A 13,556-nucleotide genomic window follows, 5' to 3' on the forward strand; every position below is an offset into this window, starting at 1 on the left:
ACACATGCAAGAGAAATGTAAACCTGTGGCCACCCAAAGATACAGATGGAGCGCGCACAGCACCATTGGTCATTTTTACGTACTCATTTGTTTTTAACTGAAGTATTATTGATGCATAATCTTATATTGGCTTTAAGTATACCACACAGTGGTTCACCAGTTACCCACATTATTAAATCCTCACTCCAACTAGGGCGGTTACTATCTGTCGACAAAGGAAGATGCTACAGAACCGTTGGCTGTATTTTCCATGCTGCACTTCCATCCCTGTGACCAACTTATATTATGACTGAGTATTTTTGTGCCCCTTTATCCCCCTCCCTTTCTCCCCCACCTGGCAATATCGCTCATTTTGGACAAAAACTGGGAACTGCCCCAGTACCTGTCAATGGCGTTCAGAGAAGTGAACTACAGTCTTCACACAAAGCAGTGAGAATAGCAAGCTGTTGCCACGGGTTACGGCATGTGTGGCTTCCATCAACACAACGTTGAAACTTACACCAGGCTCCAAAGAGCGCAGGCATCTTGTGTGGGTCCATTTATGTCAAGTTCAGGAACAGGTGGAAGAAATCTCTGCTGTGAGAAGTCAGGGGAGCTCTTACCGTCCTGGGTGTGGGGGGAGGGAGTGGCCATAAGGGGGGTGCACAGGTGTTTCCGGTGGGCCGATGAAGGTCTGTTTCTTTTTTCTGGATGCTAGATGCAGGTGTTCAGTTTGTGAAATTATTTGAGCCATTATATATGCTGCACTTTGATAAAAATTTCAAAGGAAAGAACAAGAAAGGTGTGGGATGATGGGTGATGGGGGCACTCTGGCTGTGTGTCCAGCTCTGCTCCTTTTCTCTGCTGTGCTTGGTCCCCCGGGAAAGGTCCCAACGGGGGGTGGGGGGCGGGGGGTGGGGGAGGCTCCTTGCTCGGGCTTTGCCAGAGTTTTCTGAGGTCACGCCAAGAAGAGGCTGTGGATGGAGAGATGAGTAAGGGCTGAATTTCCCTGCAGGGTCTGACTTTAGGCTTCCCAGTGGTTTCCTTGGCAACCAGCTGTTGTCAGAAAAACAGAACAATGTGAGAACATGGCAGGGTCAGGCAAGGAAAGACCCTCGGGGGAACTCACGCACACAGAATAAGAGGAAGTGGCCAGAGCCGGCGTTGGGCAAGCGTCCCCAAAATCAGAACCACTGCCTTGTCCACCCCCGGAATTTTCCTTTAATCAGCTGTTTGCAAATAAAATGCCCTTTTCTCATTGACAGATACTATGATCCCTGGTCTGTTTCCCAGCAAACAAATGAGGGGGCCTGTAAATTATAACGGTCTGTCCCACTTTCCCCAGTTTGGAGGTCAACTGTGGTCATGTTACATTTTATAGAAAATAATCACTTAGGCTCAACTTGTCCTTATTTACCCCAAGTCTAGTATCACTTCTTGAAGACCCTCACCCTGCCCATTGTCCAAAAGCTTGGGGGAGTTCTCAGTGCCAGGCGAGGCCAGGCTGCCTGCAAGAGGCAGGTGGAGGGAGAGTGAGTGACTGGGGTGTTTGGCTCTGTTCCCCCATCGCCACCCCCCCACCTCCTCCCCACCGCCCCCAGTTTTGGGGGTGCTGCTCCATCAGTGGCCACATGGTGTCACTGTTGAACACTGGTTTGGCACGGCCCAAGGGACTCTGGCCCTCTGCTGAAGTGGGACCCCTGGGATGTCCCCAGGCTAGAAGTCCTGCAGTTCACACTCACCTGCTCAACTTTGTTCTCCCAAATGCAAATGGCACCAGGTGGTTGGGTCCTGAGGTGCTTCTGCTCTTCCCCAGAGAGGGGACCCAACCTCCCCAGTGACGCACAGCCAGGCTCCCAAAACACACACACACACACACACACACACACACACACACACACACACACACACACACACACACACACACACACACTGCATCGTGGGTACTTTGCAGTTGCTCTAGGCAAGCTGGTCACCCACAGAGCCTCAGAGTGGATACTGGAATCATGCCCCCCTGGCATGGCTGCTGTGAGAAGCCAAGGAGTCATGACCACAGAGTGCTCCGTAAATGCTGTTCTGCCAGGCTTGTCTCGTGATGAGCTCGCCCTGCAGCCAGCCTCCCCCTGAGGACTAGATCTGGGCTCGTCCTGACTTTCTGCCCAGCCTGGAATCATCCATTTCTCCAAGAAGCTCAGGTTCCAGCTTTCCTATTGGAAGCATTCTCCCCAGAAGGTTGTAATGCTATCAGTGTTGAGAGCTGCTGGCCAGGTGGATGGGCACCCACGTGCCCTCCGTTACCTTCATAACTGCATTTACTAAGAGCACGTACAGAGCATTTACTATGTGCACGTGGGGCTTATACATGCTCTTATTTGAGCCTCACAAAGAACCCACAGGGGATAAATTGCTAACTAATTTTGCATGTGAAAAACTAGAGGCTCCCAGAATTAGGCAACCCCAGGGCCACACACTTAGTGGGAGATGGTCAGGCTCTCGGTCCAGGCCTTCCTGCCTCTGGGTCCCTCTGCTTCCCCTCTCTGCCTCCAATCCCCACCTTCCAGTCCCAAGAGCAGTGAGGACTGGTCTCCCTGGTGCACAGACTTGTCCTCCCAACACACTGCACCCCACAGCGCTCCCCCAGAGGGCTCCATGTTGTCAGCTCCATTCATTCGTTGTTAAGCCTGGGGAGATGAAGCCGAAAGTTGATTTTGCAGGGAGACTGACCTGCGGCAGGCAGCCGGCTCACTGGCCGTGGGGCTGCTGGGCTGGTGGCTCTGCCCGGAGGAGCTCTGTCTCGGAGCACAGAGACAGCACGTCCTGCAGGCTGGTCACCACAGGCACAGCGCGGGCAGGCTGCTTGTAAACACGAGCTGCAGCCCACGTGTCACCTTAGGTGGTAGCTTCTGCCTGCGGGAAATGCCTGGCAGGGCCTGGAGGAGCGGGGCCCACAGGACTCGGGGCTCTCCAAGCAGACCAGGAAGTAGTAGGCACCTTGAGGCCTGGCTTTGTGGGGTGTCTCTTACAATATTGATTAGGTTTAGAACTTTGTTTCAAAAGGGAATGCAGGTTCATTAAAAAGCCTTTGGAAAACATGTAAAGTAATAAAGTCTCAGTTGCACATTCAAATTTGATCACCATTGGCATTTTGATGCATTTCTTTACAGACTCTGCTCCCAGCCCCAGGTATTGTCCCTTGGATTCCATTTGCCATTATGTAACAACCATCTCCTAATAATCACAAGCCTAATAATCATACAGGCTCGGGCACAGGCCGGGCATGGGCCGGGTGCGGTTACGCTCTTTACATCAGTAGCTCACGTGGTCCGCCCGGCGATGTGACTAGGCCTCTTCCCCATCCTCTCTTACAGATGAAGTCGCCCAGCTGTGGTCAGCACCCGAGCCCCAGTGCGGAGGTGGGGGGGTGGCAGACCACACAGTGTTGTTCTGGTGTCTGCGGCTATAGCAAAGTGAGTCCCTGTCATCTCACGGTCCAAATCTTCTAGGGGCCTGACATGGTCAAAATTACACCCCTGCAGCCCTGGGAATTCCTTCAGGGGTCCCCTGGCTTCAGGGGTCGCTTTGCTCGGCTTCCAGACTGACCAGGCCCGTCTGGGATCTTCTGACCCTGGGCAGGTCTTCGTTCTGGAAGGCCGAGAGACCTGAGGGTGTGGGGGAGGCACCACGCCTCGTCTCTCACCCCCACAGTCTCCTGCAGTAAAGTGCTCTTGCCTGGTACACTGGCTGGTCGCTGCCAAAGCTAAACCCAGGGCTCTCTGGGTTTTGAAAGCCATCGGGGGTTCTGGCCATCTGCTTTGGAGCTGAGTAAGTGTTGGGGGAGTGGGGGCCCGCTGGCCTGGTCTTCCCTATCACATGGCCTCCTCACCCCCCTCTGACACCTCTGTCCCCACTGTCCCTGCAGAGAGAGATAACTATCTTTCCCCAGGAGGTGACAAGTCACCTTCTGGCCAAAATCAAACTGCACGGAGGCTCCTGGCAGGGCAGCTGGAGGGCCCTGAGGCCATATAACAGGAGGAGGCTGGCCGCCCGGCCCCAGAACCGTCATCCATCAGTTGGGTGGCTTTGATTCTGATAACGGTTTGATCTCCAGTGACAGGAGGGTGGGAGGAGGTTTATGGTCCCCTCTCCACCAGGCCTTGAGTGGAGCTCAGTGGCTCACAGGTGACCTCATCCAGCCAGGAGGTGGCCTGTGTTTAGCCCAGGAGGCTGCTGGCCTGGAGGCCCGTGTTTCAGGCAAAGCAAAGGGGGTCCCCACTTTGAGTAGCAACATTAAAATAGCTCCTAAAGTGGCCTCACATGGAGCCAGCTTTCCACTGCGGCTGGATCCTGGCCTCCGTTAATGTCCATCACTTGACATTAGGCACTGGCATCACTTCTTCACATGGGAAACTGAGGCTCAGAGAGGGTGACTAAGGTACCTAAGGCGGCCCAGCTGGAGAGCAGGGCTGGGGTTTGGGTGGGTCAGCCTGATAGTGCATCTCAGCATCCTCCCAGGGCCCCAGAGCCCCCAGGTGCAGGGTGCGTGGGGCCGGCTGGCCCTGGGTGTGCTGCCCCCTCGGACACGGGGCGGGATGGGCTGCCTCCCTGCCTTCCGAGCGTCAGGAGCCGGCCCTGCCTTTTGCCTTTGCTCATCTCTCCTGGGCTTATCATTACTCTGGCTGGTTGCAGATACAAATTTATTATTTTTAACTTTCTCATCTGTCAGTAAAATCATGAAACAATCTCAAACTTGCGGAAGAGCTGCCTGTACTTTCCCAGTGCACATCGCCAACCTGACCTGATTATCGCTCAGTGCACCCCAGGCCCTAATGGCCTTAGGGTGTGAACTCCATTCCCACGAGGGTCCCATGATGTAGATGGTCACCCCTGTTTTCCAGCTAAGGAAACGATGGCACAGAGAGGTGAAACCACCTGTCCCAGGTCACACAGCCAGTACACGCCAGAGTGGTGGTTTGAGTGCGGGCTGCCTGGCTCCAGAGGCCACACCCGTGGCTCCTGCAGTGGAGGGGCTGATGCGGAAAAGTCCAGGAGAGCAACTGGCACCCTGTGAAGCGCGGCAGCCCTTCACCCAGTGTGTTTGCCTCCAGGCCCTGACCAGGAGTGTCTCTACACCCCTGGGGAGGGACAGTGAGAAGGGGCTGGCTGTTAGCTGTTGGGAGAACGTCCTGGAAGCTGCAGACACGTGACCAGCTAGCAGGCCTGTGTGCTCCATGGCTGCATGCCTGAGGGGTGCACTCCATGTCCACCACCTGATGGAGCCACGTGGCAGACAGCCTGGGTTCTGCCCTCTCAGCTCTTCCAGGCTGACTAACCTGTCCCCTGTCTTTTCCATCTGTCTGCTGGTCTCTGGGCTCCTTTCTGCCGGTATCTCTGCTGTCCCTTGTGTCTCTTGCTCTGTGGTGCCCTGTGTCCCCATCTCGGCTCACGGCCCCAGCAGGCCAGGGCGCAGGGTGCGGCAGGCCTCATCGTGAGCAGGCACACTTGGTCAAATATCCAGTCAAGCAGAGACCAGGGTCTCTGTGCCCGTTCCTGCAGGAGGCTCAGGACCGTGGAAGTGGACAAAGGCCATGTTCTGGAAGTACAGAGAAGCAGGCTTGGGGTCCGTCTGAGCTTTGAAGGCCCAGGCCCACCCCAGGCATAGTTTATGTCCAGGAGAGCAGAGTGATCCCTGCCCTCATTCTGGGGGGACTCAGGTCGCTGCTCCCAGGAGCCCCCGGCCTGGGAAAGGTGGGGGGGAGCGGCCCTGATGAGATGCAGCCCCTCCAGAGAGGCTCCCCCTACCCATGAGGGTGGCGGGAGAAGGGCCCAGCTGGTTTCTGCTTCCTGCCACCTGCCAGTCCCCACGGAGACCTCCCCCCAGGGCCCAGGGCCCACCCTGCTTCCTCGTACCTCGGCTCCAGGGATGGGGCTCTGAGCAAGGCTCCCAGGGCCCTGAGAGGCCAGGTCCCCAAGTGGATGGATGGGCCAGCCCTGGACACGTCCCCAAGCGGCCTCTGGAGTGGGTGTTGGGAGGGAAAGAGAAGGAGGGAGGAGAGACACACACACACAGAGACAGAGACAGAGAGAGAAAAGGGAGAGGGAGAGACTCAGAGAATGAGGCCGCAGAGTCAGAGGCCAACCAGAAGCAGGAGGGAGCTGTGCCTGCAGAGACACGGAAGGGGACACACGTGCCCGAGGGACACTGAGGGTGGAGCACTGGCAGGGGGCGGACAGGCACAGCCAGCCTCTCCCGGGGCCCTGGAGGGCATCCCTGTGTGTGGGCCAGGCTGGTCTGGGGGGAGCAGCCCGCCTAGAACTGCCCGCTGACCAGCGCAAGCCCCTCATCCTGCCCTGCCTGGGGCGCCAGGGGAACCCTGGGTTACGTGTGCACAGAGAGTGTGTGTGTGCACGTGCACGTAGGCCCAGCTGGGGGTCGTACACACTGGCGTGCATCCTGGCTCCCCTTGCTAGAGGAGCTCCTGTCCTCATCCTGAGAACCATCCCTCATCCCTGGGCCTCTCCCCACCCCTGTCTGTGCCCCTCCTGGGGAGCTGGCTGGGCAGGGGCTCAGGGGCTCCAGGTCTGCAGCCGCAGCCTGAGCACAGGGTTGGTGACTGAGGCGACCATGGCCCTGGTGGACCGGCGGGACCACCCCCTCCGCGTGGCCATCCCGTGCGGGGCCTCCGACTGGCTCCCTGGGACCCTGGCCCAGGCGTGGCGAGGGCTCTGCTGGCACAAAGCTCTCTGATTCCAACCTGGGAGGTGTGTCCAAGTGGAGTTGAGGATGGAGCCTGCAGGAAAGCCACTCACCTCTCTGGGTCTCAGTTTCCCCACCTGTAAGGGATGTGGGACTTCTACTTTCTCATTTTGGAACCGTGTTATCTATGAAAACAAAACCGACAGATAAGCCGACAAGTCCCAGGCTTGGCTGCAGGGGAACTTGTCTAAACCTGGCCTCATCACCCACCACCCACCCCCTCCTGAGCCTGGGCTATCCCGTCTACACCCCAGGGTCTGCAGATGCAGAGCCAGGCCCGGGAGCGCACGATGCCTGGAGCACACCTGGCCAGCTCACCCGCCTGAGGGGCCCACGCCGGGCCGGTGTGTGATTATTTCAGCGCGAGGTCCCTGAGACCTTGCGGTGGGGCTGCATTTCAGGGAAGGCCCGGGGAAGTTCCCAGGCCCTGAGGAGGCTTCTTGCCCCGGGCCTCCGTGTCCTGTCCTTCTCTCTAATCCTCTCGCCTTCCAGGCAGCACCCCGGAGGCTTTGTTCTGCATGTGGTTTCTGGGGCGTTTTGGTGGAGTTGACAGAACCAGGAAATGCCAGCACGGTTCCCAGCAGCGCCTGGCTCCGCGCTGCCCTGTTCCATCCGCCGAGGCCGGAGACCAAAGCCGCCTCGCACTTCTGACGTCTGGCAGTGGGGCTGAGCCTGCAGCTGCGGGGCCCAGCCAGCCTGCCTGCTGGCCTCGCCCCCTGGGAGCTCTGCTGGCTCCGGGCTCCCTTTGAAGCTACTGGGAACTCGGAGCCCAGGGCTGCTCTCAGGGACCCCAGACAGGATGAGGCTCCCAGTCCCAAGGGCACATTCCACGGGCAACTGGAACTTCCTGACCGACTCTCGGCCGGGACGCGGGGAGGGTGCAAGGCTGCTCACCAGGTCTGGCTCACCGTCACCCATCTGCCCACCCATGCATGCAGGCTTTTCCCTGTTTCTCAGACGTGGCTTTGCCATCTGTGGAACTGAGTAAGTGCTGTGACAGTGTTTCAAAAAAAGAGGCGAACTACTGCAGAGAGAGTGAGGAGCACAAGGCCCTGGAGCCCGGTGGTGCCCCTCCCTGGCTGGAGTCGGGGTGCTGTGCATTCCTGGGACTCCCAGCCATGGCCAGGTGGCGCGAGGGCACAGGGAGATGGCGGGAAGAGAGAACTGGATGCCTAACACCTGGTCCCGAGGAGCCTCGTATTAACTGCACTTCACAGTGAAAGAGGCCAACCATCAAGTCGGTGGTGCGCCTTGCCCAAGGCCCCATTGTGGGACGGGCTGGAGCCCGGGTTGGAGCTTAGGCTGTGTGCTTCCAGGACCTGTGGATCCTAAGACCAGGACGCAGAGTGGCTCCAACTAAGTGGCCGAGTCCAGAGGTGGGAAAAGGGGCTGAGCCCAATCACAGTGACTGACACATAAAGGAGGAGATTTTTTTGATTCATGTAAGGAATGTTCCAGAGATGGGGTGGGCGTCAGTGTTGGTCTGGTTTAGCACCCGATCATGTCCCCAAGGATCAATTTCTTTTCTTCTGCAATGTTAGCTCCTTTTCAGGCTGGCTTCCCTCTAGTGTGCAAAACGGCTGCAGGAGTTCCAGGGGTCACCCCCAGACATCATGCCATTCATGAGGCGAAAGCTGGATCCTAAGAGAGGCATCTTCTTTTCCAGATGCCTCCAGCAAGCTCCCCGTCTCATGTCTTGCTGGCTCCAGATGGATCCTGTGCCTGAAAGGAAAGGAGCGACACACAGCAGTAATTCACCGGAGAATTCCGCTTTATTAGGGAAAGGTGCTGGGTTATATAGGAAGGGGCACGAGCTGATTGAGGTGTCACTTCTATGGGGCTGGTGGCTATTGGCTAGGTGCTGGGAGTGGCAAGGGGGAGAGAGGTGATTGGTCTTCAGGTGGCGCCATCGGGAACGGAGGACCCGGAAGAGAAGCCGGAAGTTCGCCATCTTACTGGTGGGGGCCCTTCAGTGCCCACTCCTGAACCAGCCCCTCTGGACAAAGGAATGACGTGCTCTGATTGGTTTAGGCCTGACTTACCTGGGTTGGTCTCTGTGACAAGAATTCACACCTGAATCTTGGGGTTGGATCAGCCCCTCCTCCACCCCCATGTCTAAATCACAAAGTGGCAGGATGGAGGGGCCATGGGTCACCTCACCGATGCTCGCTGTGAGCCCCTACTGCGTGCCAGGCTTTGTGCTGGGCCGCGGGGGTTCCTGGTGAAGGACATTAACCTGTCTGCTCCCAAAGCTCACAGCTGGTGGGAGAGATGGACAAGAATGCAGACACATGTGGTGTGTGCCACACGTACTTGGAGAGGGTGTGGACAAGGGAGAGTTGGCCCAGCTCAGCAATTGCCAGCAAAGTGGTTTGGAAGAGAAGGTAACCTGAGGTTTAAACCTAGCCCAGAGAAGGGAGGGGAGGGTGCTTCAGGCAGAGAACTGTCATGCGGAGGGCTGTGATTGGAGGACGCCTGAGGTGCTCTTTGATGGATTGGTGATGTCTGCCGTGGCTGAGGCGTGGAGGCGAGTGAGCCATGCATTGGGAAAGTGAATGCTTAAAACGGACTGACTTTGCAGAGTCAGCTGGGCCCTCTATCTTAAAAAACAAAAACATCAAAATAAGCTTGCTTAAAAAATGCTGCCTGATAAACTTTGATGTATAATGCCAACAACGCTAAGCTGATTCTTAGACCAATGTGTCCAGTGGCTTTGCATAACTTTAAAGCATTTTGCCACAGTGGCGTGGGGCTGCTCACCTCCGATGACTGATTGGTGGGGGGTTTTCAGGTCTGCAGGGTTCTGCGTGAGGACACCTGAGGCCTCTCCTGGAGTGGTGCCCCAGCCCTGCCTTCCCACTGCCCAGGCCCACCCCCCTTTCTTTCCCTTCCCAGGGGGCTTCTGCAGACCCTCCTGCAGACCAGGAGTCGACTCCCAGGTCCCACCGTGGCACTTCCTAAGGTCCCTTGCTGGAAGGGGTGTCTTCCTCCTCCCTTAGAAGTGGGGTGGAAGCGAATGTTTCTGAGCAGCGACCTCATCGCACCCTGTTTGCCAGACCTGGACTGGGCGTCCTAGACCAAGCCCTGGGGGGCTCCAACCCACCGTTAACTCAGGCAAGCTCGGCACCTTGTGAACGGCGCCCTCCCTCCCTGTCTCTTCACTGTATATCCTACCAGACCCAAATTCTTTCCACCTCCACCCTGACCTGGCCAGGCCAGTTTTCCCTTAATGCTCAATTTCACCTGCCAATTTGCTAGACAAGAGCCCCCTATCCTGTGGGAGGAAAGCACTGGCTTTCAGAGACCCCTGGAGGGCCCCACCTTCTCCCAGAGCACCCACAGCTCCACACAGGCTCCTCTCACGGTCTGTTTGGAGAAGGCGCCTGGGGTTTCCGAGCCCCCTCCCAAGCAGGCAGGAAGAGCCTTCCCTTGCCTGCACTCTGGCATTTTCTAAGAGGCTTTTCTTATGGGAGTAATCGGAGCAGGCCTCATTTCTCCGGGAGCGAGAGCAGTGCAATTTAGCAAGGCTTTATTAGGTCAAACAGAGAATGCTGGGCTTGTCTGATGTTCTGGCGGCCTGGCGCTCCCGTAATGAGATGCAGGAAAAAATGGTCCGATCCAGCCGGCAGATGCAGGGCTGTGATCAAAGCCTCAGCCTCCCCAACATCGGGCTGTGTGTGCATTTGGAGGAGCCTCCACACTGTCACCTGGGGGGAGCCTGCAGCTCGCAGAGGGATCGCGGGGCCGCCAGCGGCTCTGGGGAAGCTTGCCTGCTGTCCCAGCCTCTCTGCCTGCAGGGCGGGACCTGGCAACAGAGACACTCCCAATGGTCCCTGTGGGGGTCCGCGCTCTCCCCAGAGCCCGCCTGGCCAGGCCTGAGGACGGATCTTGTGGACATTTCTAGGGCCTCTTGCCCCTTGTCTCTGCTCGGGGGGCAGTGACCATGTGGTATCCTGCCCCCACCCTCACGGAGCACACGGTTTCCTGGGGGTGGTTTTTGTTCTCCTGGGGTTGTTTCCTGGGTTCTTCTTTGTCACTTGGCAGAGGGTGAGTTGTGTGTGGGCCAGGTAGGTGCTGTGAGCTGAGACCAGGGTGAGGGGCCTCGGAGGGTGGGGTGCTTCCCCTGCTGTAAGACGAACCACCCCTGGCCCTCCCCTCCTTACCTAATCAGAGGAAAATTTCATTTCACATGGTGTGTCTGAGTTTTCCATATTGTGCTCCAGGTTCATGGAGGTTGGAAGGAGCAGAGAGATATCGAGTTGCTTTTTCCAGAATCCTGGTTAATTCCTAAGGAGAATGGTCATAATTGATCAGCTTTGTCAGCCTGGGTCATTTAACTGGGGAGGCAAGAAACTGACCGTCTGGTTTTTACAGATTGTCCTGCTTAACAAGTGTCCTAGCTCCTGAGCCACAGTCCCACGCAGGGCCTGGAGGGGGTGCTGGAGAGCACAGGCTGCGGACCAGCCCTGAGTCGTAGGATTGTCCTCCACAAGCCCCGTCTCTGTTTCCTGTCTGTGAAATGGGGGTTCCAGAATGCTAACCTCCTCGGGCGTGCTGAGATTCCACAAACAGATGTATGTAAAAACCTGTTGTGGGTGGGGGTCCCCACAAAAGAGACACGTTCAAGCCCTAAGCCTGGCTCCTGTGAATGTGACCGTTGTGGGAAATGGGGTCTTTGCACACGTAATGAAGTTAAGATGAGGTCACACTGGATTGAGGTGGGGCCCAACCTAACGCCTGGTGTCCCTGTAAGAAGAGGGACATTCAGATACAGACACACAAAGAGGGGAGGTGGGCCTGGGAACAAGCAATTCTCACAGATTTTCCTTGTGACGCAGGGTCCCAGGGCTCACTACAGATGTGGCCTGAGTTTTAGCACTGCCTTGTTACCCATGGTGTCCATGAGCCAAAAGTGGCCACTGGGCACTTGAAATGTGGCCCATGTGACCCAGGAGCTGAATTTTCAATTTTACTTCATTTTAATGTATTTTAACTTGAGAATGGATACTTCATTCAGTTATTAAGAAAACTCTTAAATGTATTTGCACCAATTTGTTATGTGAATCTACCTTTTCCACTATAAATATATTTTGTTTTTGAGAGGGCATCTCTCATATTTATTGATCAAATGGTTGCTAACAACAATTAAATTCTGTATAGGGGACTCAATGCACAATCATTAATCCACCCCAAGCCTAATTCTCATCAGTCGCCAATCTTCTGAAGCATAACGAACAAGTTCTTACATGGTGGACAAATTCTTACATTCCACTATAAATATTTTGAACTCTAAATACAGGTTATGTATTTCCATTGAAAGTTCAGCTTCTGAATTAAGATGTGTGAGAGTAAAATTCATAGTGGATTTTGAAGGCACAGAGTGAAATCAAGAATGTAAATTATGTTATTATATTTTTATATTGATTACATATTGATGTTTTGGGTATATTAGGTTAAAGAAAGTATATTATTAATATTAATATCTACCTCTCTCCCCCTTTTCTTATGTTTAAAAATATGGCAACTAGCAAGTTTAAAATTATACATGTGTCTTGAATTTTATTTTTGGGGGCCAGTGCTGGTAGAGATGGCCAAACTGGAAGCTCTAATCTTGACTGAAAACAGGGCTCTGTGACCTTGGGCAAGTCCCAGCTCCATCTGAGCCTCAGGCTCCCATTACCATACTGGGGAGGTTGGCCTGGACCAGAGAATTTGAGGTATTAGAGGGAGACTGAAGGGAGGCACCCTCAGAATCACCAGATCAGATGACGTCAGTACCTTTTCACTGGGACTCTGTGGTTGGGCTGAGGACGAGCTCACACTGTTCCTACTTTGAGGCTGGGTGGATGATGGAACTTACAACAGGGTTGCCGGGCATCATTGCTCAGGTTGCTGACTGCACAAGAAAGCCTTTTCTGGTTTGCATGAAGTTGAATGTTGAGATTTTTTTTGAGAAGAATAAAATAATATGAGCCTAGCCCTTTTCAATGTAAAGCACCTGTCTGTAATCTAGATGTGAGTAGAGTCCTGGTCTGCTGCTTCCTGAGGCCACCTAAGAAGGAAGGAAGGCCTGTAGGATGAGGAACTTGTTCACAGATGAGGCGGGAAGGTCGTCGTTGGTTGTGGCGGGCTGAAAAGAGCGCTCCCGTCCGGCCCAGGCTTTATAGAGATTCGAGCCTTCAACACGCAGTCTCAGGCCCTCGGAATCGGAAGCTGCTCCTCCAGAACCCTTGAGGTGCTCATCCTGGTGTGGCCACAGCTGACAGAGTGCTGCACCCGGCTGATGTCTCCCTAATGCGCCCTGTGGCACCCATGGGCGAGGCTCACAATTAGCCTCTCTCCTTCTGGGGTGCAGGAGGATGGTACCCCACATGTAGGGGGGACCAGGTGCCTGGCCCTTGCTGAGGGAATTGGAGTAGAAGTGAAGTGGGCTATTCCAGGCCCCAGTGGTTAGGAACAGTGTGCCTCCCCCACCGTGTCCTCCTCCGCTGTTTGCTGGTGGGACCCGGAGGATCCGAGAGGGACATTGGACACACCTGGGGACAAAGAACCACAGAGGGAGGAGCCAGGGTCCCTCAATGAGGGCGTGGGGCAGCGCCCCTGCCGACCCACCCCTGGATGATGTCCAGAGTGAAAACGAACTTGGTGTGACGCCCCTGAGATCCCAGGGCCTGTTTGTTACAGCAGGCGGCGTGCTGACGAATACAGTCCTGCAGGAGGCAGGGGTCTCCCTTGCCCTAGAAGGCTGCACTTCCAGGTCACAGGGAATCGAGTTGGTGTGGCCTCAGTGGAAACGTCCAGGTCTCCTCAAACTGGCCTGACC

General features: G+C 55.7%; 1 long non-coding RNA gene across 1 annotated transcript; it reads right to left on the reverse strand.

The window, feature by feature from the left end:
- Positions 1 to 8,174: 8,174 nt before the first annotated feature.
- On the reverse strand, positions 8,175 to 11,406 carry LOC140846954 (uncharacterized). Its single transcript, XR_012126519.1, has 3 exons — positions 11,275 to 11,406; positions 10,897 to 11,020; positions 8,175 to 8,455 (listed from the first exon to the last, which is right to left on the reverse strand). It is a non-coding gene; the product is annotated as an uncharacterized lncRNA (long non-coding RNA).
- Positions 11,407 to 13,556: the final 2,150 nt, after the last annotated feature.

This window comes from Manis javanica, chromosome 17 (assembly GCF_040802235.1).
Source record: "Manis javanica isolate MJ-LG chromosome 17, MJ_LKY, whole genome shotgun sequence".
Classification (NCBI taxonomy): domain Eukaryota; kingdom Metazoa; phylum Chordata; class Mammalia; order Pholidota; family Manidae; genus Manis; species Manis javanica.